At 35.6% G+C, this 21745-nt stretch overlaps 1 protein-coding gene across 4 annotated transcripts in view; it reads left to right on the top strand.

The window, feature by feature from the left end:
* The window catches only part of NAALADL2 (N-acetylated alpha-linked acidic dipeptidase like 2), a 1267271-nt gene that overhangs the window by 313162 nt on the left and 932364 nt on the right, over positions 1-21745 (top strand). The window contains exon 1 of one of the 4 annotated variants that reach the window (XM_041732048.1): positions 20708-21039. The exons of the other annotated variants lie outside the window; for them this stretch is intronic. The gene's annotated coding sequence lies outside the window, so the exon portion shown is untranslated. Of the gene's footprint in view, positions 1-20707; positions 21040-21745 lie in introns of those variants that run through there. 4 annotated transcript variants of the gene reach the window in all.

Raw genomic sequence — 21745 nt, 5'->3', positions numbered from 1 at the left:
GAGGTGGGGCCTTTTGTTGGTGATTATGTCCTGAGGACAGAACCTTATGATTGGAATTAGTGCCCTTGTGAAAGCTCATCCCTTCCACCCTGAGAACAGAGACACAGGCTCATAGACACTTACCAGGCACTAAATCTGACAACACCTTGGATCTGGGATTTGATCTTGGAATTTCGAGCCTCTAGAACTGTGGGAAATTTCTGTTGTTGGGGTAAGCACTGGGTGATGAAGCACTGGATTCCGCTCCCTAAACTAGTGCTGCATTGTATGTTAACTAGCTTGAATTTAAATTACAAAATAAAAAAAAAGAAGTTTCTGTTGTTTATAAGCCACCAGTTTGTCGTGTTCTGTTACAGCAGCCTGGATGGACTAAGAGATATTTCCAGATTGTTGAATGGCTTAAAGGTCTTGTAATGTGGATGAATATTCAGTCTGCGTAGGATGGTATTAACAGCTCATTTTAATTTGCATCATGAAAATGCAATACTTTTTTTTTTTTGTATGGCTGCATCACTTTATTAAAAAAAAAACACATTTACAGTAAGATTAATTGCTTGTTTCCTACTAGGTCTTATCCAGACTGTTTTCTTTATTTATAAAATTCTCATGTCTATAATTTATAGTAGGTTTTAGAAAAATGTGTGCACAAATAATAACACCAACAAGCATTATATTTAGTTATGATAGTAGTTTCATCCACATATTTTTTCTTTTGTCAGTAGAAAGCATAAGATTTGTTTCTCAAGAAATTTAGAATTAACTGGAAAATCTGTTCCGGGTTTATGCTATCAAAATTATTTGTATGTTTGGCAGCTGGGATTAGTCTACTATTTGCATTATTCCATAATGGCTTCTCTCGCTGCTGTGCTGTTCATTTGCATTCAGTCAGTTTATCTGGAATGATTCAGTTGTTTTAAGTGTATTTGTTTTTAGACAGAGGGAAAGAAAAAAAAAAAAAAGATCATGTATCCCTTTCACAATTTGCACGAAAGATCCGGATGCAAGTTTATTTGCTTGTGCAAATTCTTCCCATGCTTCTTAAGAGACAGAATTCTCATTTCCCACTCAGATTGATTTGAACATGGTGTGTCGCCTTCTTAATCGGTGAAGGTGCAGCTAGTGGTAGAGATGCTTGTGTTTCCTCAAAGTCTCTTCTTGGCCCTCGGGAAAAAAGGAGCACACGAAAGGTAGAGGTAGGAATTGTATATGCTACAAACATTGAGAGGGTAGAGGTCCACTGAAGATTATTATTTTTTTTTTGAAGATTAGTTTTAATTAAAGTAGATTTTTATTATCAATCAATGTATCTGCCAGGAGAAGTTTAGAAATAGGGCCAGACCAAATCCAGTAACACATTTCTCTTCTCTTATTCTGTGAAACACAATGCTAGTAACTTCTGCTTGACTAATGCTGTATAGTGTGCAAACCATGGCAGATGCATCTTTCTTACACCTCCAGTTCCCGGTGCCTGCAGAGCGCAGGCAGTGATGCTTCTCCTTCCTTCCCAAGGAAGCAGATTCTCTGAAGGGAAGAGCTGCCCTCGGCACCCATAGGACCTCTCCTTCTGCATGCCCGGACATCTCCGGGTCAGTTGAAGCCTATGCATGGCACCACCCTGCCAGTCATTTCTCTTCTTCTTTGCAAAGGAGCCAGTCCCCCCAGAAGTTGCGGTAGTGACTCTGCAGTGAAAAGAAAAAAAAAGGGCAGTTGAATTCTCGGACCTAGTGGTACATTTGTCAGGTCAGCCAATATGGGATCCTTTGGCTGGACTCGAGGGTGCAGAGAAATCATTTATTCACTCCGTGCAAGACTCTGATAGGCACAGTGGGCAATCCACATAAAGAATCCCCAGATTTAGTGCCATCCTTGGTCTGTTTTTAGATGGATTTGTGGTGGAGGTTTCATTACACATTGGCGGATGACCCATTGAGAGCCAGCCCCGCTGCCTGTTCAACATGTGGTTGGGTGCTCGAGGTCTCTGCCAGGCTCCTGCTGACCTGGCTTCCTTCTAGGCGTGTTGCTTAAGTCTCTAACACACCATTCATCGTGGATTCTGGGGTGCAGCTGGGGCTCGGCAGTATTATGAACGTAGGCATTCATTCCTGCTTGAGAGGAAATTCTCCCGTTTAACAGCTAGTTCAATTATACACACTTTTTTTTTTTTTTTTGGATTATATTCAGTTGTCTTAGTTATTATTTTATTTACTTCCAATTCTTGCTCATTGTGATTGTTCAAGTTTGGCACACAAGGGGACAAAGATAGATGATTTCTTTTTTGGGCATCTTGTCGTGCAAAATCTCTTAATTCATCCTAATCCCCAAACAGCTACTATAGTAGTTGCTAGTTCTTCATGGGACCTTTAAATGTGACTGTCCCTTTCCAGTCTCGGATCCTAAATCCTTTCCGCAGCAGCAGCACACTTGGTTTCACATGTCATATAATCTTAAAGCCCTTTTAGTTCTAAAGAAAATATTTGTTCCAAGTGAATGGGGCTGTACCAGAATTCATTTTCAGTTGGTTTGCAGTATCTACTTTATAATGATAACTGAATTTTGAATTTAATTATTCTGATTTGAAAAATTCCATGGACCTCCTATTTGTGGATTATCTCATTAAAAAGCTGTTTGATATTATTCACATTGATGGTTGGAAAAAGTAATGCACCTGCACATTTTCATGGAAATTAGAAGCCAATAAGCTACTTGAAAAAAAAAAAAAAAGCTAAATCTGGAATAAAAGATATTTTTAATGTCTTTTATAAGAAAAAATATCAAATTAAAACTTACTATATGACATGTAAAATAGATTATTTACAATATCCTAGAAGGAAGTTTTGAGAGCATAGCTTGGATTGTAAATTGTTACATTTATTATGATTTATATTTATGTTTGAATTCATCTTTGAATTTTCTGTTTCATGTCCCACTTTCCTGGTAAGTATTATGTTTCATTTTTCAGAAAGTTGCACATCTCTGGGTCTATATATTCAATTTTATACCTTCTGAACCTATAATAATATATCAAGTTAAAGCCCTGTTGAATTTTTTTAATGAAAGAAAACAATGTATCTGGCTGAAATAATGTTTCTCTACACATGTCTTCTATTTTATTTGGCATCTCATATGTACTGGTTGAATAATTTATGTGGGATTTCATGTATACCTGTTGAATATTTTAAAATGACTTTGAGGACACTTTGTTACATGAAAAGCATTTTTCATTTAAATATATGGCTTAGAAAATGTAGTAATTCAAAAATAAATCTTTTATAATACCCAGAAACTAGTGGGACATATTTTTGAAAGAAAATAAGTACATGACTTTGTTTTTTTATTTTGTGGGAGCTGACAAATGAAGGAGAGGGTGGTAAATTGTGAAGGAAAGGTTAAAAATCACACAGTTGAAACAGTTTTTAAATTCACCACTGCAACCATTTGAAACTAAATGCCTTGCTGAAAAAGATTGGGAGTTCAGTAAAATCTCTTCTCTTATTTGTCTCATATTTAAATGCTGAGAGAAATCATTGTTATGTAATTGCAGTACTATTGCCAGGATATAGGGTCATTTTTCTTTCATTCAAACATTGAAATGATTATTCAGGATTCTGTGATTTTATGGATAGATTCCTGCCACTTGTCCTTGTTGCAGGAAGTGTAGTTTAAGCTTTTGATTTTTGGCAAGATGGAACTTCCGGCCTTTGTTTTTCTTCTTTATAAATACCTGAAAGTACAATCTGAAGATATTTTGAGATCTTTTCATTGCTTCAAATAGCATATCACAAGAAATGATTTATGCTCTATTTATAATTGTAAATAAGGTGTGATATGGCTTTGATTATGTCTTCCTGAACTTCTGAGTCAAATTTCTAAAGCTTGGCATGAGAAGTAAACTTGAAATAAGCATCACTTACATGTGCAAATCGGGTAATTGCTCACACAGCTACCCAACAATTAGTCACTTATTGATGCAATTAGCTGGATGTACAGCTAATTTGGGGTAAAGAAAAAAATATGTCAGTTCAAAATGAGGACAGACTAAAATTTGGGCTTCCTGTTAATGAATTCTTCTTATCAGGCCACTAGTAGTTTGAGCATAAATTGAGATACTGAAGGGTAGTACCTAAAAATATTGTCACTTGTTCTGGTTCCACTTGGTAATTCTTGGTCAGATCTTACAAGTTAAGATTTCTTTGGGAAAATGTGGGTCATTTTTATGCTACCTTCCCATATATTTATTTATTTATTTATTTTAATTTCAGCTTTGAGATATAATTACACATAAAATTAAACATAAAAGGGTAAACCATCCACCTGTAGAAGGATGACTGTGTTGCTTCCGTATCTTGGCTGATGTAGATATGCTGAAAAAATACATGAGAGTGCAGATAAGTCTTTAATATCTTGCTTTCATTTATTTCTGGATATATACACAGAACTGGGATTATGTGGTTCTATTTAATTTTTTGAGGAACCTCCATATTGCTCTCCGTACTGACTGTATCAATTTACTTCCTAACAAACATGCACAAGTGTTTCTTTTTCTCCATATCTTCACCAACACTTGTTATCTCTATTTTTTTTTTTTTAAATAAAGCAATTCTTAGGGTTGTGAGGTGATACTTCCTTGTGGTTTTGATTTGCATTTCCCTAATGATTACTGATGATTACCATTTCATGTACCTGTTGGCCATTTGAGTGTCGCCTTTGGAAAAGTCTCTATTCAATTCTTTTTCCCATTTTTTCAAAGTTTTTATTAAGGAGAAAGAACCTGAAGCAGACTGCACGGAGTGGAGAGCCTGACATAGGGTTTGATCTCAGAACCACAAGATCGTGACCTGAGCTGAAACCAAGAGCCAGATGCTTAACTGGCTAAGACACCTAGGTGCCCCCATTTCTTATCTTTTTGATACTAACCATTCTGACTGATGTGAGGTGATATATCTGCATTTCTCTGATGATGAGTAATATCGAGCATCATTTCATGTGTCTGTTGGTCCTTTGTATGTCCTCTTTGGAAAAATGGCTACAGCCCCTCTACCTACTTTTTTTTTTTTTTTTAATCAGATTGTTTTTTAGTGTTGAGCTGTATGAATTCCTTATATATTTTGGACATTAACCCCTTATTGAAAAATTTAGAAATGTCTTTTCCGGTTCAGTAGGTTGATTTTTGTTTTGTTGGTGATTTCCTTTGCTGGGCAAATCTTTTATTTTGTCGTCTCAATTGTTTAATGTTGCTTTTTCTTTCCCTTGCCTAAAGAGACATATCCATAAATATGTTGCTAAGGCAGATGTCAAAGAAATTATTACCTTTTGTCTTCTAGGAGTTTTATGTCTCAGATCTCACATTTAGGACTTTAGTCCATTTTGGGCTTATTTTTGTATATAGATAAGAAAGTGGTCCAGTTTCATTCTTTTACATGAAGTCATCCAGTTTTCACAGCACCATTTACTGAAAACACTGCTTTTCCCCATTGTATATTCTTGCTTTCTTATTCATAGATTGACTATATATGTGTATGTGTATGTATATATATGTATATATATTCATATATATATGTGAATATATTTTTCAGTTTTCATTCCTATTCTGTTGATCCTTGTGTCTATTTTTGTGCTAGTATCACAGTCTTTACACTATTGCTTTGTAGTATGTCTTGAAATCTGGGCATGTGATACCTCCAGCTGTGTTCTTCTTATCAAGGGTTTTGGCAGTTTGAAGTCTTTTGTGCCTACCTACAAATTTTGGTATTTTTTTCTAGGTCTGTGGAAACTGCTATTGGTATTTTGATAGGGATTGCATTAACTATAAATTGCTTTGGGTAGTATGGACATTTTAACAATATTTTTCCAATCCATGAACATGTTATATCTTTCCATCCTTGTCATCTTCCATTTCTTTCATCAGTGTCTTATAATTTTCAGAGTAGAAGTCTTTCACCTGCTTGGTTAAATTTATTCTTAGGGATATTATTCTTTTCAGTAAAATTGTAGATGGAGCTGTTTTTATTTTTTTTTTTAATTTCTCTTTCCTCTACTTCATTATTAGTGTATAAAAACACAACAGATTTCTGTATATTAATTTGCATCCTGCAACTTTATTGAATTCATTTATTAATTCTAATAGCTTTTTTAGTGGAGTGTTTAAGTTTTTCTGTAGATAGTATGCCATCTGCATACAGTGACAGTTTTACTTCTTCCTTACTAATGTGAATGTCTTTTATATCTTCTCTGATTGCTGTGGGTAAGACTTCCAGTACTATATTGTTTAAAAGTATTGACAGTGGACATCCTTGTCTTGTTCTTGATCTTGGAAGAAAGGCTTTGTTTTTCACTATTGAATTTGATGTTATCTATGGTTTTCTTTTCTTTCTTTTTTTTTTTTTTTTGGTATATAGCCTTTATTATGTTGGGATATGTTCCTTCTAAACCCACTTTGTTGAAAGTTTGATGATGAGCAGATGTTATATTTTATTAATGATTGTTCTGCATCGATTGAGATGACCATATGGTTTTTATTTTTCTTCTTGTTAATGTGATTATCACATCAGTTAGTATTGAACCAATGCTGCATCACTAGAATAAATCCCACCTGACCACCCTGGTGAATAATTTTTTTAAATATATTAATGAATTTAGTTTGCTAACATTTTGTTCAAAGATTTTTGCATCTAGTTTCATCAGAAATACTGGCTTGTAGTTTTGTTTTGTGATGTCTTTGCTTTTTGGTGTCTGGTAATGCTGACCTCATAGAATGAATTTGGAAGTGTTCCTTCTTCCATTTTTTTGGAATGGTTTGAGAAGAATAGGTTATTAACTCTTCTTTCAATGTTTGGTAGAATTTACCTTTGAAGGCAACTGTTTCTGAATATTTTTTTGTGGGTGGGGAGTTTTCTGATTACCAGTTCAATTTTGTTACTACTAATTGATCTGTTTAAATTTTATATTTCTTCCTGATTCATTTTTGGAAGATTGTAATTTATAGAAAGGCACCCATTTATTTTAGGTTGTCTAGTTGTTTGGCATATGATTCCTTTTATAATACTCTTAACAGTTCTTTGCATTTCTGCTTTATTGATATTTCTCTTCCATTTCTGATTTTATTTATTTGAGTCCTCTCCCTCTATATCTTGATGAATCTGGCTCTCAGTTTATCAACTTGGCTTATCTTTTCAAAGAGCCAGATCTTGGTTTTATGAATCTTTTCTATTTGTGTGTCTGTGTGTGTGATTGTGGGTGGGGGATTCTATTTCATTTATTTTCACTCTAATTTTTATTATTTTTTTTTCTACGTCCATTAGTTATAAGATGAGGTTGTTTGAGAGTTTTCTTATTTTTTGAGTTAGGCCTGTTTTGCTATAAACTCTCAGAACTGTTTTGGCTGCATCCTAAAGAATTTAGACCATTGCGTTTTTATTTTCATTTGTCCTCATGTGTTTTTTTGATTTCCTTTTTGATTTCTTTGTTCACCTTGTTGATGTGATTGGAGCATTTAGGACATTTACAAAATAATTATTGATAGGTGTTGACTTATTATAGCTATTTCAGTAATTGTTTTTGGCTGCTTTGTAATTCCTTTGTTTCTTCTCCTTTTGCTCTTTGTGATTTGATGATTTTCTTTAGTCTTATGTCTAGATTCCTTTCTCTTTATCTTTTGCATATCTACTATATGTTTTTGCTTTGTTGTTACCAATTTGTATAGAACATTTTATATTTATAGGAGTCTATTTGATCTGAGAGCTATATAACTTCAAATTCATGCAGAGGTCTACATTCAGCTTTTTCTTCTTCCACACTTTGTTTCTTCGGTGGCAATTTACATCTTTTTACCATGTATATCCATGAAAAAATTATTGCAGTTATAAGGTCTTAAAAATATTTTATATGTTTTAACCTTCATACTACTTTTATAAGTGATTTGCATGCCAATATAACAATATAAGTATTCTGAATTTAATTATATATTTACTTTTACTAGTGAGGTTTATAATTTAATATGTTTTTTGTTACTATTTTTTTTTTTTTTTCATTTTAGCTCAACATCCCTTTAACATTTCTTGTAACTCTGATTTAGAGGTGATAAACTCCTTCAGCTTTTGCTTGTCTGGGGAATACTTTATCTCTCCTTCAATTCTGAAGTACAGCTTTGCTGAGTAGAGTATTCTTGCTTGGTAGTTTTTGTTTGTTTGTTTGTTTGTTTTTGGTACTTTAAATATTTCATGCCACACTATTCTAACCTGCAGTTTCTCCTGAAGTTTACTGATGGTCTTACGAGGATTCCCTTCTTAATGAGAAGCTATTTTTCTTTTGCTGCTTTTAAGATTCTCTCCTTTTTCTTTTTTTTTTTTTCCTAATTTTTAACGATTTAATTATGATGTTTCTTGGTATGTGTTTCTTTGGATTATTTATATTTGGAATTTTCTAAGCTTCCTGAATCTGAATATTTGTTTCTTACCCTAAGTTCTCAGCCATTATTTCTTTGAATAATATTTAAGTTTTTATTTAAATTCTAGTCAGTTAACACAATGTAACATTAGTTTCAGCTCTACAAATTAGTGATTTAACACTCTGTAAAAATAGCCAGTGTTCATCACAACTGCCCTCCTTAATCCCCATCATCTATTTCACCAATCCCCTCACCCACTTAACTCTGGTAACCATTAGCTTGTTCTCTATAGTGAAGAGCCAGTTTCTTGGTTTACCTCTCTCCCACTCTCTCTCTTTTTTTCCTTTGCTTGTTGTTTCTTTGAAAAGTGTTTCTTTTATTCTCTCTCCTTCTTCTGGACACTTATCATTTGAATATTGGTCTTTCTTTTTTTTTTTTTTTTTCTTTTTTTTATGATACCCTATCAGTTCCTTAAGCTATCTTCATTCTATTTTATCTTTTTGCTTTTCTGCCTGGATGAATTTCACTGTCCAGTTTTGAGTTCTTTGATCCTTTCATTTGTTTGATCTAGCATTTTTCACTTTCATTATTCTTCAGCTGTTATTTCTGTTTAGTACTTTCTTATATTTTCCATTCTTTGCTGAAATTCTCCCTTGGTTCATGCATTGTTCTGCTGACCTTAGTGAGCATCTTTATGACTATTATTTTGAACTCTTTATCAGCTAAATCACTTATGTACATTTCCTTAGATTCTATTTCTGGAATTTTATCTTGTCTTTTGTTTGGAACATATATTTTTGTTTTTTATTTCCCTTGACTCTCTGTTGGATTTCTTTGCTTTAGATAATGCACCCATCTCTTGTAGGTTTCTAAAAATATATTTTATTTATTTATTTGAAGGAGAGAGCACAGTGAGGAGGGGGTGGAGGGGCAGAGGGAAGTAGGCTACTAACAGGAAACCTGATGAGGGACTTGATCCCAGGACCCTAGGATCATGATCTAAGCTGAAGGCAGATGCTTAACTGACTGAGCCACCCAGGTGCCTCCATCTCTTGTACTTGTAGTCTTATAGGAGATGAGCATTATTATTTAGCCTATCCCTAGCTCTTGATCATGTCTCAAACTGTTGATCGTTCAAGCCACCTTCTTTAAAAAAAAAAAAAATTTATTCATGAGAGACACACAGAGAGAGGCAGAGATACAGGCAGAGGGAGAAGCAGGCTCCCTGTGGTGAGCCTGATGTGGGACTGGATCCCAGAATCCCAGGATCACAACCTGAGCCAAAGGCAGATGCTCAACTACTGAACTACCCACATGCCCCACCATCTTCTTTGCTCTTAGTAGCTCTCAGTAGCTGAAGGTGTGCCAAGACCCATTTTGATGTGGGCATTTTCTTGTTAGCCCATGTGTAGGAGTCAGCATGTTTCTCAATTTCTTTCAGATGGATTTGATCTGTATGTTGCTGTAGATTATGTATGTCCATGGGAGGATGTGAGTTCAGGAGCTTCTTTGGTATCATCCCAAACCAGAATTTGTATGCTGCCTTAGTAGTTCTAAACAGTTTACAGCCAGTTTATGACTATGAAACGTGGCAGAAGATGAAGCTATGAGTTCTAGCAAGTTCCCATGACCCCACTGTGATTTTATGCTGCTTCTTAAGTTTAAAAACAAATAAACCATGGACCTTATTTGTAAAATTAAGACTCACAAAGTAATTGTTAAGAAATAACAAGTCAAAATATATAGTAATCATATTGATAGCTGTCATTGACCTGCTTACTTGAGTACTAGGTACTCCACTAAGTAATTCAGGTACGTTATCTCATTTTTATTCTCTCTACTATCCTTTGAAAATACATTGCTTTGTTTCTACTCTATAGATTATGAGACTGTAGCTTACAGTTTGCCTAATTTGCACAAGATCACCCATGTTAGAAGTCAGCTCCTATTTTACGTTTGGTCAACCCCTGAGCTCAGCATCCATAGCAGATACCCTCTACTTTATTACCCTAAAAACCAGAACTTGGCACTAAATAGTTGACTTCACTAAATTAGTTCCTTTTTTTTCTCTGGGCTCAGACTAGGTCAACTCTAGCTCTTAAGGGAAAGAAAGGAGTGAGAAGAAACTTATGGAATTTTTTTGAATTTCACAGTGAGTGTTGTAACTCAGAATTGGGGCCCTATGGTGTATAGACCTACTTCAGGGAATTAATACATTGCCTGAGAGTCATCTTGAGGCATTTCTTTAGCATCTGTCCCTAGTATAATGAAACTTGTTTAGAAAAATCTGATTGATGTGTGTTGTTCATTAGATACCAAGTAGTAATTTTAATAGTTACAGTAACAATGCCATTAATGGAAAAATATCATCTTCATCCCATAATTTTTAAAAAATCCATTAATAATTTTTAAGAAGCATTTTCTTAACTGAGCTGTATCATAATTTATAATAAATATGATTTACAATATAATATCTGAAGTTTTTTGTTGTAACAGAGGGGTTCCAAATAATGACTATGAATAAAGAGATATAGCCTTAAGCAATAAACAATTACTTTGTCCCTAAATGTTTCTATTTCTTGAACCATCATATGTGATCCTATTTTGAACAATTACTAAAAGATTATATTGACCTCATTTTATTATATTTAAATGTTCTACATTGATGTATAGATTTGACTGTATCTTTAAGATGTTCCATGAATTTAAATTTCTAATTATGTTCAGAGAAATATATGAATATAATAATTAATATAATGAAATCTTAGGATTCTATGCACTGAAGCAATTTATTAAGAGAGAAAAAAATGTTGAAGTAGCATTTATCACAAAATCATTCTTGCAGCGGAGAAAGCTCAGTGAATTCACAATGTATCTAGTGTTAATGGGGTAGAAAATGAAAAGATACCTATGAAAATAGTCAAGTTGATGAAAATTGTAGGGTGAAAATAATTTAAAATTGGATTTTTTTAAAGGTCTATACATCAATTTTCTGATTAGGAAAGAAGTAGAGGTAGTAGTAATAGTAGTAGAAGAAGAAATTAAGAAAAAAAAAAAAAGACCCTCCCAAACTCTTTTAGATTGATAACATTTTAGAGATGGTTGGACCTAAAGCTAACCAATAATCAACTTCCTCTCTCCTCTGATTTAAAAAAAGTAAAATAAATTTGAGTATAGTTGACACACACACACTAGTTTCAGCTCAGGTTATGATCCTCACTGTTGTGAGATCAAGTCCCACGTCGGCTCCATGCTGAGCATGGAATTAGCATTTTCTTTTTCCCTCTCCCTTTGCCCCTCCCTCTGCTTACTGTCCTCTCTCTCTCTCAAAACAACAATAAAAAAACAACATAGTTTTAATCTAGGCAACTTTTGTGTTCCATATGTGCAGTTCCCTTCCCTGAGTCTTAGAAAGTAAACAAGACACAAATCACATTTTATTATAAGGTCTGTGTTGACAATTCTGAAGGATGAATTTATGTAAACCGTGATCAGTAATAAACTGATAACCAGTAACTTTTGGGTAGGTGACGATAAGGACGTGTACTCTGGCAGTAGTTGGGGCCGTGTAGAGGATGGGAGAAATAAGACCAATGATAAAACACATAGAAATAGGAGTGGTAGTGTTTATGGTGTGCTCTTACAACTAGGAACAATCAGGGGAAACCTATTTATATGTAGAAAGATAATCTGAAGGAAATGGGAACAAAATGTGTTATGAAGAAGTTATATATTTACAGATTACTTCCTACTTGCCTTTGTTCCCTTCTATGACAACATGAAAATAATAGATTTAATACAGATAGGTATTAAATGGGCAGGAAAATAAAAGCCAACCAGGTGATTTAATTTGGACTGAATAACACACACACAGCTTGGCTATTATACACTTAAAGATATTAGATAATAAGCCTAATGGAGAAGATTATTTGGATAGAAAACACATATTATTTGTGAAATCTAAATTACAAATTTTATTACCAGCATGGAGAAAAATGTTGGATTTATCTTTTGAGGTTCTAAGTAAATAAAAAATAGTACTTTTTTCTTCCTGTCACACCCTTCTTCCTCACCTGTTTTCATCTCTCTGCACTTGGTCTTATATTAAAGGGTGGGCAGTTTTTTGTGGTTTTGCAATTTTCAGAGACTATTTTTGTTATACGAACTGAAAGGGTTAGGACAGGAGTGAACACTACTTATTTTTGTGTCTTTTCTAGGTTAATTGACAATGTTGCATAAGGTCAAGATTTTTCAGGGTGAACCCACAATGTATTTTCGACTGCAGCATTTAGGGCAGCGTTGCAGATGATATAGGCTTTTTATATTATTCAGTATAATGTCTTTTTTTTTTGACGAAATGACAACATGAGAAACTGTATTATTTTCTACCGCTTGTTTTCACACTATACAACACCTGACTGCCAAAATGAATGCAATATCCACACCTAACGGTGTGATAGTGAAAGGAGTCAGCCGAGGAGAGAGAGCCTCCTGTGTTCTGCTCACCAAACTTTACGAGTAAATTATGGTTTCCAGTTTGAATAATAATCATACACAAGACCCTTGGGCATAGCAACCTTAGTTCTACTGCCAGGCCCAGCCCACCTCAGGACCATTTTAGATAAACACCTCTCAACAGTTTTAAATGTTTGGGCATTTTGTTCTCAAAATGTTATATTATTAATATTATTTCAGAGGCACCTCAAGAAGAAACAGACTTATGCTTTCACTGGGGAGTGCCTGTTGATACCACCTTCTTTCTCACCCTATTTGGCTGTCATTTTTTTAGTGTTTACTTTCAAATTTGAGTCAGTTACCTTTTTGGGGTGAGTTTTGGTTTCCAGAAGATAGTCTCTATCCATCCCTTGGACATGACTCTTTGCCTATGAGGTCTGGGATTTTGAATTAGCTATTTTGAAGCCATTATTTTAATGTGTCCTCTCTGCCACCAGTATTATTATCTTCACCTGGTCTTGCAGTGAATCCTTGATGGTCACTGCTTTCTTTGGCTTATCCCCTAGGATCTCATGAAGTGTGTATCAGAAAATAATCTACGGGATGGGCAAAGGTGCCTAGTGTGTCCCTTACACGTCAATAATCAAAGCTATGAATTTAATAGTTTCCTTTTCAGGTAACATCAAAGGGCTCCATCTTCAAAAGAGCCTTAATAAGTGCTAAATGCCACATAGGACACTATCTTGGCTCCTTTTATGATTTTATGATTTTTTTAATGATTACTATTAGTTGAATCTTCTTATCTACTTTAGATATAGGGTCTTCCTTTGACTCATTAATTTAACATATATTTATTGAGTGTCTACTTTGGAACAGGCACCGTTCTACTTGCACATAGTGGGGAACAAAATTGACAAAAATCCTTGTCCTCTGGGAGCTTACATTGTAGCAGGGCTTAAGGGAACATAAAGTACAAAATTAAAGACTGACCGGGCTGAAATTTCTAGCTGTGGGTCTTAGGTCTACATGTACAGCTGTGCATTTTGTGTGCCACGCAACTCCCGGGAATGCTACCTACCTAATTGTCCTATGAATGATGCTGCCGTGGACTTGCGTACTTTATAGCCTGCGCAGCCCCGGTTGACAGTTCGAGTGTCGGGCCAGGTTTAAGTAGAGGCAACAGCTTTTGGTCCAGTGCCACATGATCTCTTGAGTGGCTAGGCCTGAATTTTCTGAAGGAGTAGGGTTTTTTTTGTTTTGTTTTTTGTTTTTGTTTTTGTTTTTATATGAAGGAATAGGTTTAAAGCTCAGTGAAGATTAAACACTAATGAGCACACAGTGGTTGCAAGTTAGAGTTGACATCCCTAAACAGAAATGATGTATTTCATGGCAAATGGTGTCAGGGGACGTAAACCCTTTCACATCTCTTTGTATCCTAGTGAGAGACATGGTCAGGCTAACTTTCCTGTCCAGTTGAGATCTTTGTAGTTCACCCTCCTAAACTGCCTTTCCTACCTAACGCATCGCTGGAAACTTTAGCGTAAACACCTTCAACGACAAGAGCAGCCTTTCGCAGGCCGCCTGGCATTCAGCTTGAGTAGAGTTTCTCCTCCTCGCCCACCAAGCACAGTCATAGCGTTGCCTCCAGGTTCCGAGGTGCCCCCTGCAGAGTTTCTTGTCGAGGCTGCCCGGTGCTGTCAGGGCTCACGGGGGAGCCGGGGTTGGCCTGCACCTGCTGGAAGCCCTGAGCCTGGCTGGCTTCGCCGGGTCTTACTGCATTTACTCCCAAGGCGTGTCTACCTCAATGCCCAGTGGTTGGCCTTCTCTTGGAGTTTTTATAGATTACCAGGAATATCTAAGTTCTGTTATATTAATTTCCTTATTCTCTTTTATATTGTTATTTTTTTTTTTTCCGGTGAAGTTCCTGATGCAGAGCTGAGTGAATGAGCAAAAGAATGTCAAAGAAGTGCGAAGAATTGGTCCCCATCAAATCGAAAAGTTTGTGGTTGTAATCTGGGCCCGCAAATAAAGCTGCTGCCAACAGAACATAAACATAGAAGTAAAGAGACGAGTTAGAAGCTATTACCTCAGGGCAGCTGAGCGGCTCAGTTGGTCAAGGGGCCCACTCTTGGTTTGGGCTCAGGTCATGATCTCAGTGGGGGTGGCGAGGTCAGCCACCAGCTCACCCCACTCACACTATGTGCTCTCTCTTCAGAATAAGTAAACAGACTCACATAACTCAATCTTTATAAGAAAACAGACCTCACGTAAATCAATCTTTAAAAGAAAACAAATCCCTGACCTCAATTTTAGTCTGGGATTTTTTGATATAGGTTATGCAAGAGCCCTGGGACAAGGAAGTCACCTAAACAAGTTGGAGGCAGCAGAGCTATGAGACCGCTCAGAGCACACAGAGGATCTTTCCGGCCAGTCACCCTTTATTTACTTTAGCTTTAGGAATTCCGTTTTACTTTGACTCTGGGGATGATAAGTTGGTATGGAGAGGCCATGTTTTTTCTGGCGGTACCTTCAGTGAGGAAATGCGGGATCCTTTTCTAAGTAAGTGTAATTAGATAATATAGTAAATATATAATATGTCCTTAGCTGGGAGGTAGTGCAACTTAGTGGTTAAGAAAAGGAACATTCAAGGGGATCCCTGGGTGGCGCAGCGGTTTAGCGCCTGCCTTTGGCCCAGGGTGCGATCCTGGAGACCCGGGATCGAATCCCATGTCGGGCTCCCTGCATGGAGCCTGCTTCTCCCTCTGCCTGTGTCTCTGCCTCTCTCTCTCTCTCTCTCTCTCTCTCTCTCTCTCTCTCTCATAAAAAAAAAAAAAAGGAACATTCAAAAAAAAAGAATAAAATAATAAAAAATAAATTAAAATAAATTAAAAAAAAGAAAAGGAACATTCGAGTGAGATAGAAGTAGGTTTACATTTTAGCTTTGCCAGTTAGTGTTGATGACCTTAGGGCATGTGACGATAACTCTGAGCCCAGTGTCGTTATTTATGGAGTGGAAATTATAGTACCTACATAGGGATGTTGTCAGGTGGATTAAGTTAGATAACGTAAGACGCTTTCTTTAGTGCTTGACTCGAGCAGAATACTTAACTGTTGCTACTATCCTCATTTAATGATTTGGAAATATATTTAATAGGTTTAAAGAATAATACTATTTTTCTTCTAGAACGAGTTAGGTGGATTAATGTGTTTTTGTCTATGACATGAACAAATTATAGAATATGGTTAAAAGTCTGAAGAATATGTGGATCAATCCAAAAACTCTTGGATTCTTCTTGTTTGTTTTGTGGAAAGTTTTTTAATAGTTCTCTCAATTATGGCATTATGCTAATGTCAAAAATTTTAAAAATGAAATTTTTTGACTTATTAAATACACTTTTATGTCTTTTTATATCTTCGTTTGCATTTTTAAATTTACTATATATTTTTCTAAAACAAATTCTTTATATTTGCAAATTAATGCTTTTATATTTTTCTATTTGTTTTTCTATTTATTTTATTAATATTTATTTTATATTTATATTTAAATATTTTTATATATTTATACTTATATACTTTATATTTTATTTTATTTATTTATTTATATTTATTTTTATATATTTATAATGCTTTTAATAAATGAATGTAGCATTCCTATAATTTCATTAATTTATCCCTGTGCGTTGTGTTTTGAATTTGGGGTTGAATGATTACAGTGGTTTTATTTTTGTTGTTTATTTTAAAATAAAAGCAATCAGAGGTATAAAATAATATATAATCACTATTTTGTTTCCTTGGATGAATTTAAAAGAAAATGTTTTCATTTTCTTTTTTCCTCTCAATATTCTATGTTCTTTGATTAGGAATATTTTATTGCTTGTTTCCATCAGTTTACTATTATTGTCATTGATATTTGTTATTTAAATGCTGTATTAAATGGTATTATTACTTCAGAAAATGTCGCCTATAATGTTATTTTTTTTCCATCTACTTGGCAGGATAAAGGCTAAATTTTAGAAATGTTTTGACATGTTGGCAGAAAAATCTCCCATCTTTGTTGTTTGAATAAAGTCATGTATTAGGTAGGTTTCTCCAGAGAGACAGAACCAACAGGATATAGACAGACATGTATAAAGAGATTTTTTTTTAATTTTTTATTTATTATTTATGATAGTCACACACACAGAGAGAGAGAGAGAGAGAGGCAGAGACACAGGCAGAGGGAGAAGCAGGCTCCATGCACCGGGAGCCCGATTTGGGATTCGATCCTGGGTCTCCAGGATCGCGCCCTGGGCCAAAGGCAGGCACCAAACTGCTGCACCACTCAGGGATCCCTATAAAGAGATTTTTTATAAGGAGTTTACTCACATGTTTATAAGTAGAGGCTGAGAGGTTTCACAGTCTGCCATCTGCAAGCCAAGTCCCAGGAAAGCCAGTGGCAAAGTTCCAGCCCAAACCTGAAGTTCTGAGCAGAGGAGAATATGATGCAACTCCCAGGCTGAGTCTGAAGCATGCAAACCAGGAGGCTAGGGGGTGTGAGTCCTGGTTCAAGTCCTAAGGCTGGAGAACCGGGCACATCTATGTCTGAGGGCATGAGAAGATCAGTGTCCCAGCTAAGGAGAAAGTGAATTAATCTTTCCTCTACCTTATGGTTCTGTTTGGGCTTTCAGTAGATTGGATGAGGCTCACCTGTATGGTGAGGACATTTTCCTTTGTCTCCAATTTAAATGCTATTCTCTTCCAGAAACACCTTCATAGACACTCCTGGAAATAACATTTTACCAGCTATTTTTAGATAAAATTAACCATCACAGGCCATAAGTCCAGTTGCATATATAAGCTACTTTTCAAAAAATAAAATATCTAAGTGTATTACTGAGATTTCTAGTCATTAATTTTCCTTAATATTTTAAGTATTTAAAAGTGGGACCAAAGGTGGAATATTTGAATAGTTCAAAATATTCAAAAAATTGTTTTGCAAATTGAACACCAATAAAAATAAATTTATCAATAAAATACCTTTAAATTTTAAATTTTATATCACTAATACTCAGCCATGAAAACAAAGAAAACATAGACAATGCAATTTAGTTGTTTTTTTTTAATTATTTAAATTTTTATTTATTTATGATAGTCACAGATAGAGAGAGAGAGAGGCAGAGACACAGGCAGAGGGAGAAGCAGGCTCCATGCACCGGGAGCCTGTTTTATATTATCCATTTTCTCTAGTAACATTTTTCCCTTCTGTGGGAAACTTCATTTCAACCTTTTGAAAACAAATCTAATTTCTCTCTGATGTCTTGTGCTTTTCAAAATTATCATTTCATTTCTTTACCTGAGAAACTATTTTAAAACAATTAGTCCTTACCCCATATCTAAACCCTGTTGTTTGTTGTCGCTTACTATTGAGAATAAAAATCTTTTGCTTTCTAACAACCAAATTTTAGGATACAGGGGCCTCCGTATTTTTTTCCATAAGTTGGAAATTATCTATACTTACCTAGAAATGTTATAATGAAAATTATTAGATTCCCGTTTTTTGAGACTACATATCAACATCTGTGAATTCATATTTATAACAGGAAATAATCTGTTATGCCAAATCTATCTGGATACCTATTTTAGTAAAATCACAATTTATACATAAAAGCATGCTCAGATATCTACATGCATGTGTATGAAAGGAACTATACAACAAAATACACAAGCTTGCCTCTGAGAAATATTATCGGTGTGAGTTCAAATAAAGGAAATAGAAACAAAATTAATATGAGATTTTTGCTATACGCACAGTGACTGCCAAGTGGGAATAGGATCCAATATGATGAAAGAGTGATGTGTAATTGCTAATTCTTATCAGACAACAAATATTGTGATGTTAACTTCACAAAAATAAACAAACAAAAACACTGCATTGGAAGTTTGAAGACCTGAAATGAAACTCTACTTGAACTTTGTGATTCTCTTCTCATCTATAAATAGACAGGGTTGGTAACATTTTATAGATTAATGGATTGCGTGCATTAATGGAAAAGCAATCCAAATTTTTAATTTTTGCAAGACACATTTTGTAATCAACCCTTTTGTTCAAGTTTCTGTGTGGGCCTTGTCCGAACCAGCGTTAACTTAGAACTTAACCTGAATTACTGAATCTCTTTAGTTCAAATATCTGGGGCATATATTTCTATCACTTTGATCGTTCATTTGTTCATTCATGGTGCTTTTTAAATTAACTGCATTCTTCAAGCCCAGCACTCTGTTGGGTGTCAGGGATCTAGATGAGCAACAAAGCCCCTGGGTTGCTGGTGGAAATGATATAAATGCACACAAACAACTGAAAAATACAAAAAAAAACTAGAATCTGAAGTGTAATAAGAACACCTCTACCTCTGAGAAAGTTGGGTAAGGCTTTCAGACGGAGGTAACATCAGAGATGTGTATTGATATAGCAAATTTTTATTGAATGCAATATAGGGTTCTGTCCAATACCCAGTGCAGTGCCAAGGACATAACTGTTGTTGAAAGAAGAAAAGGTGGGGAGGGCAATGTGCTGATAGTGACAAGCATACAAGGGTATGGCTTGTTTAGGATGTAGAGACACGGGTGTTGCTAATAGGTGCGTCAGATTTGGGGAGGAGCTGGCCATTAGTTTAGGTGAAGAAGTAGTTTGAGACTGATGCTAAGGCTCTGTGCGCCTTCCTCAGACGTTTGGGTGGCATCCTACAGCAGCTCGCACCGGGGGCACCGCAGGTTTGGCAGGAGGAGAGTGTCATCTCTGACCTGTTTAGAAAGGTACTGCACTATGCTACAGGAAAAGAAACTACTGGAGATCGCTCTAAGAATATCAAAGGACAAAGCTCCAGAATTTTAGAGGGAGTTTGGAGAGAAGTAGACATGTCAAGAGACCTCGCTAGAGGAAAACGGACATTTCATGACTATATCGAGAGATTTGATAGAGAAATAAGGAAAAGATTATTCACTCCATGCACACATTCAACCTTTGACCTACACTGTCTTAAACCCACGTTGTTAGACATTGGTTTAGGTACAAGGACATAAATTTTTTCCTTATAAAACTAATTTTGTGGTGTTTCAGGTGAGATTCTGATTTTTGTGATCATGGCAATAACTGATTAATGCTTTTCTTAATGTATAGGATAAGACGAAGCTTTCCTCCAAATATTGGAATTAATTAGTGGGTGAAGTCTGATTTCTTTCTCGAAATCTTCAATCTTTTATCTTCAATATTTTGATGTCACTGAGCTCGTATACTATTCTGTTTATTTCTAAATGAGAATATTTGTGCAGCATTCTCAAGAATAATTTATTACTGCATTAGAAATAGAAACGTATTACCCCCCAGATTTTCATTGCAGTTTGCTTTTGAATATTTGTGGATTCAAATTGAGTAGAGAGGATGTTAATTAGTGTGCAGATTTTTTTAATTGTCTATAATAGGAAGTTAATTGGTGTTTTCCTTAAAGAATGAATTTAAGTAAATGTGATTTGAAAAGTGTAGTGTTGTTAATCGCACTGATCCAAGTAGTAGAGACTATTGATTGAGTAAAATAAGCGCTTTTGATTGTTTAACTGCAGGCTTCATTCTGAGAAACCAGAATTAAATGGTGGTAATGATTACAATACTTAACACGTGATAACTCTGACCTAACTCTGGGTGCATTTTTATAAAGATGAACTCATTAATCTAAGGGACTGGAGGCTGTATTTTGACCCTCCATCATCTGCCCACTGTATCCTTTTCATCATCTCACCACACCTGCCCCCACTACTATTTAACCCACACCTGCTTGCTGTTGGAATCCCTTTACCCTACAAGTGGGTCTTCTTATGTGGGATGCAAAAAATAGGTGCGACTCTAGCTGCCTTCTGTGATGTCCAGGTGGTCCAGCGGAAACTTCTAAATCCCTGCTGTGCCAAATAGTAGAAAGAGAGGCCCTACCTTGGCTCTACTATCTCCAATATTCCTTCCCACTACCTAGGCAGGCTCTGAGACTGATCTGCCGCTTATCTGCCCAAACAGACGTCTACCCAGGGAATGAAATGCCTGAATCCCTTTCTCGAAGGCACGGCGTGTAGTCTCTCAGTAATTGCTACTCTTCACGGCGGCCTCTCGGCGTGATCATGGACTCCACACAAAGCAGAGGGCTTGAAGACGACCCCATTCCTTCACGGATTCTGTGGAGGTGAAGTAGTGGTTTGTGGTAGCAGGGCAGGTTTTGCCTCCTTTTCCTAAGTTCATGTCTTGTCTCTACTCCACCTGGCTTACAGACTTGATCAAATGTGAAATACGTAGCATCTTTGACAATTCTGCACCAACAGGAAAATCGTCACGTAACATCCTATTGCGGGTGCACACTTATATGTGCACCTAGACACCCTTAGTTATCATCGTCACAGAAGTAATAGGAAAGGCAACTTCTTTTTTCTTTTTTCTTTTTCTTTTTCTTTTTCTTTTTCTTTTTCTTTTTCTTTTTCTTTTTCTTTTTCTTTTTCTTTTTCTTTTTCTTTTTCTTTCTTTTTCTTTTTCTTTTTCTTTTTCTTTTTCTTTTTCTTTTCCTTTTCCTTTTCCTTTTCCTTTTCCTTTTCTTTTCTTTTCTTTTCTTTCTTTTCTTTTTCTTTCTTTCTTTCTTTTTTTTTTCTTTTTTGGAAAGGAAACTTCTAAGCAAAGGAGGACACTCCCTCAGGGAGCCTTGGCTTTCACTTTGTCTCAACTCAGGTTGAAACATTAGAATTGTATACAGATTTAGTTTAATGATTTTACAAATTTGGCTTGTTTGGTTTTCACTTCAGTTCACCCAAATGGAAGCATTAGGCTACTCTATGCTCATACACTGAAAAATGACACATTCAGTGAAGAATCAGCACGTGCCTTGCCCCAGCCCCCTACTG

This window comes from Vulpes lagopus, chromosome 17, assembly GCF_018345385.1.
Source record: "Vulpes lagopus strain Blue_001 chromosome 17, ASM1834538v1, whole genome shotgun sequence".
Lineage (NCBI taxonomy): Eukaryota > Metazoa > Chordata > Mammalia > Carnivora > Canidae > Vulpes > Vulpes lagopus.
Note: the sequence above shows the minus strand (reverse complement) of the source record. Positions and strands in the feature narration are given on the sequence as shown.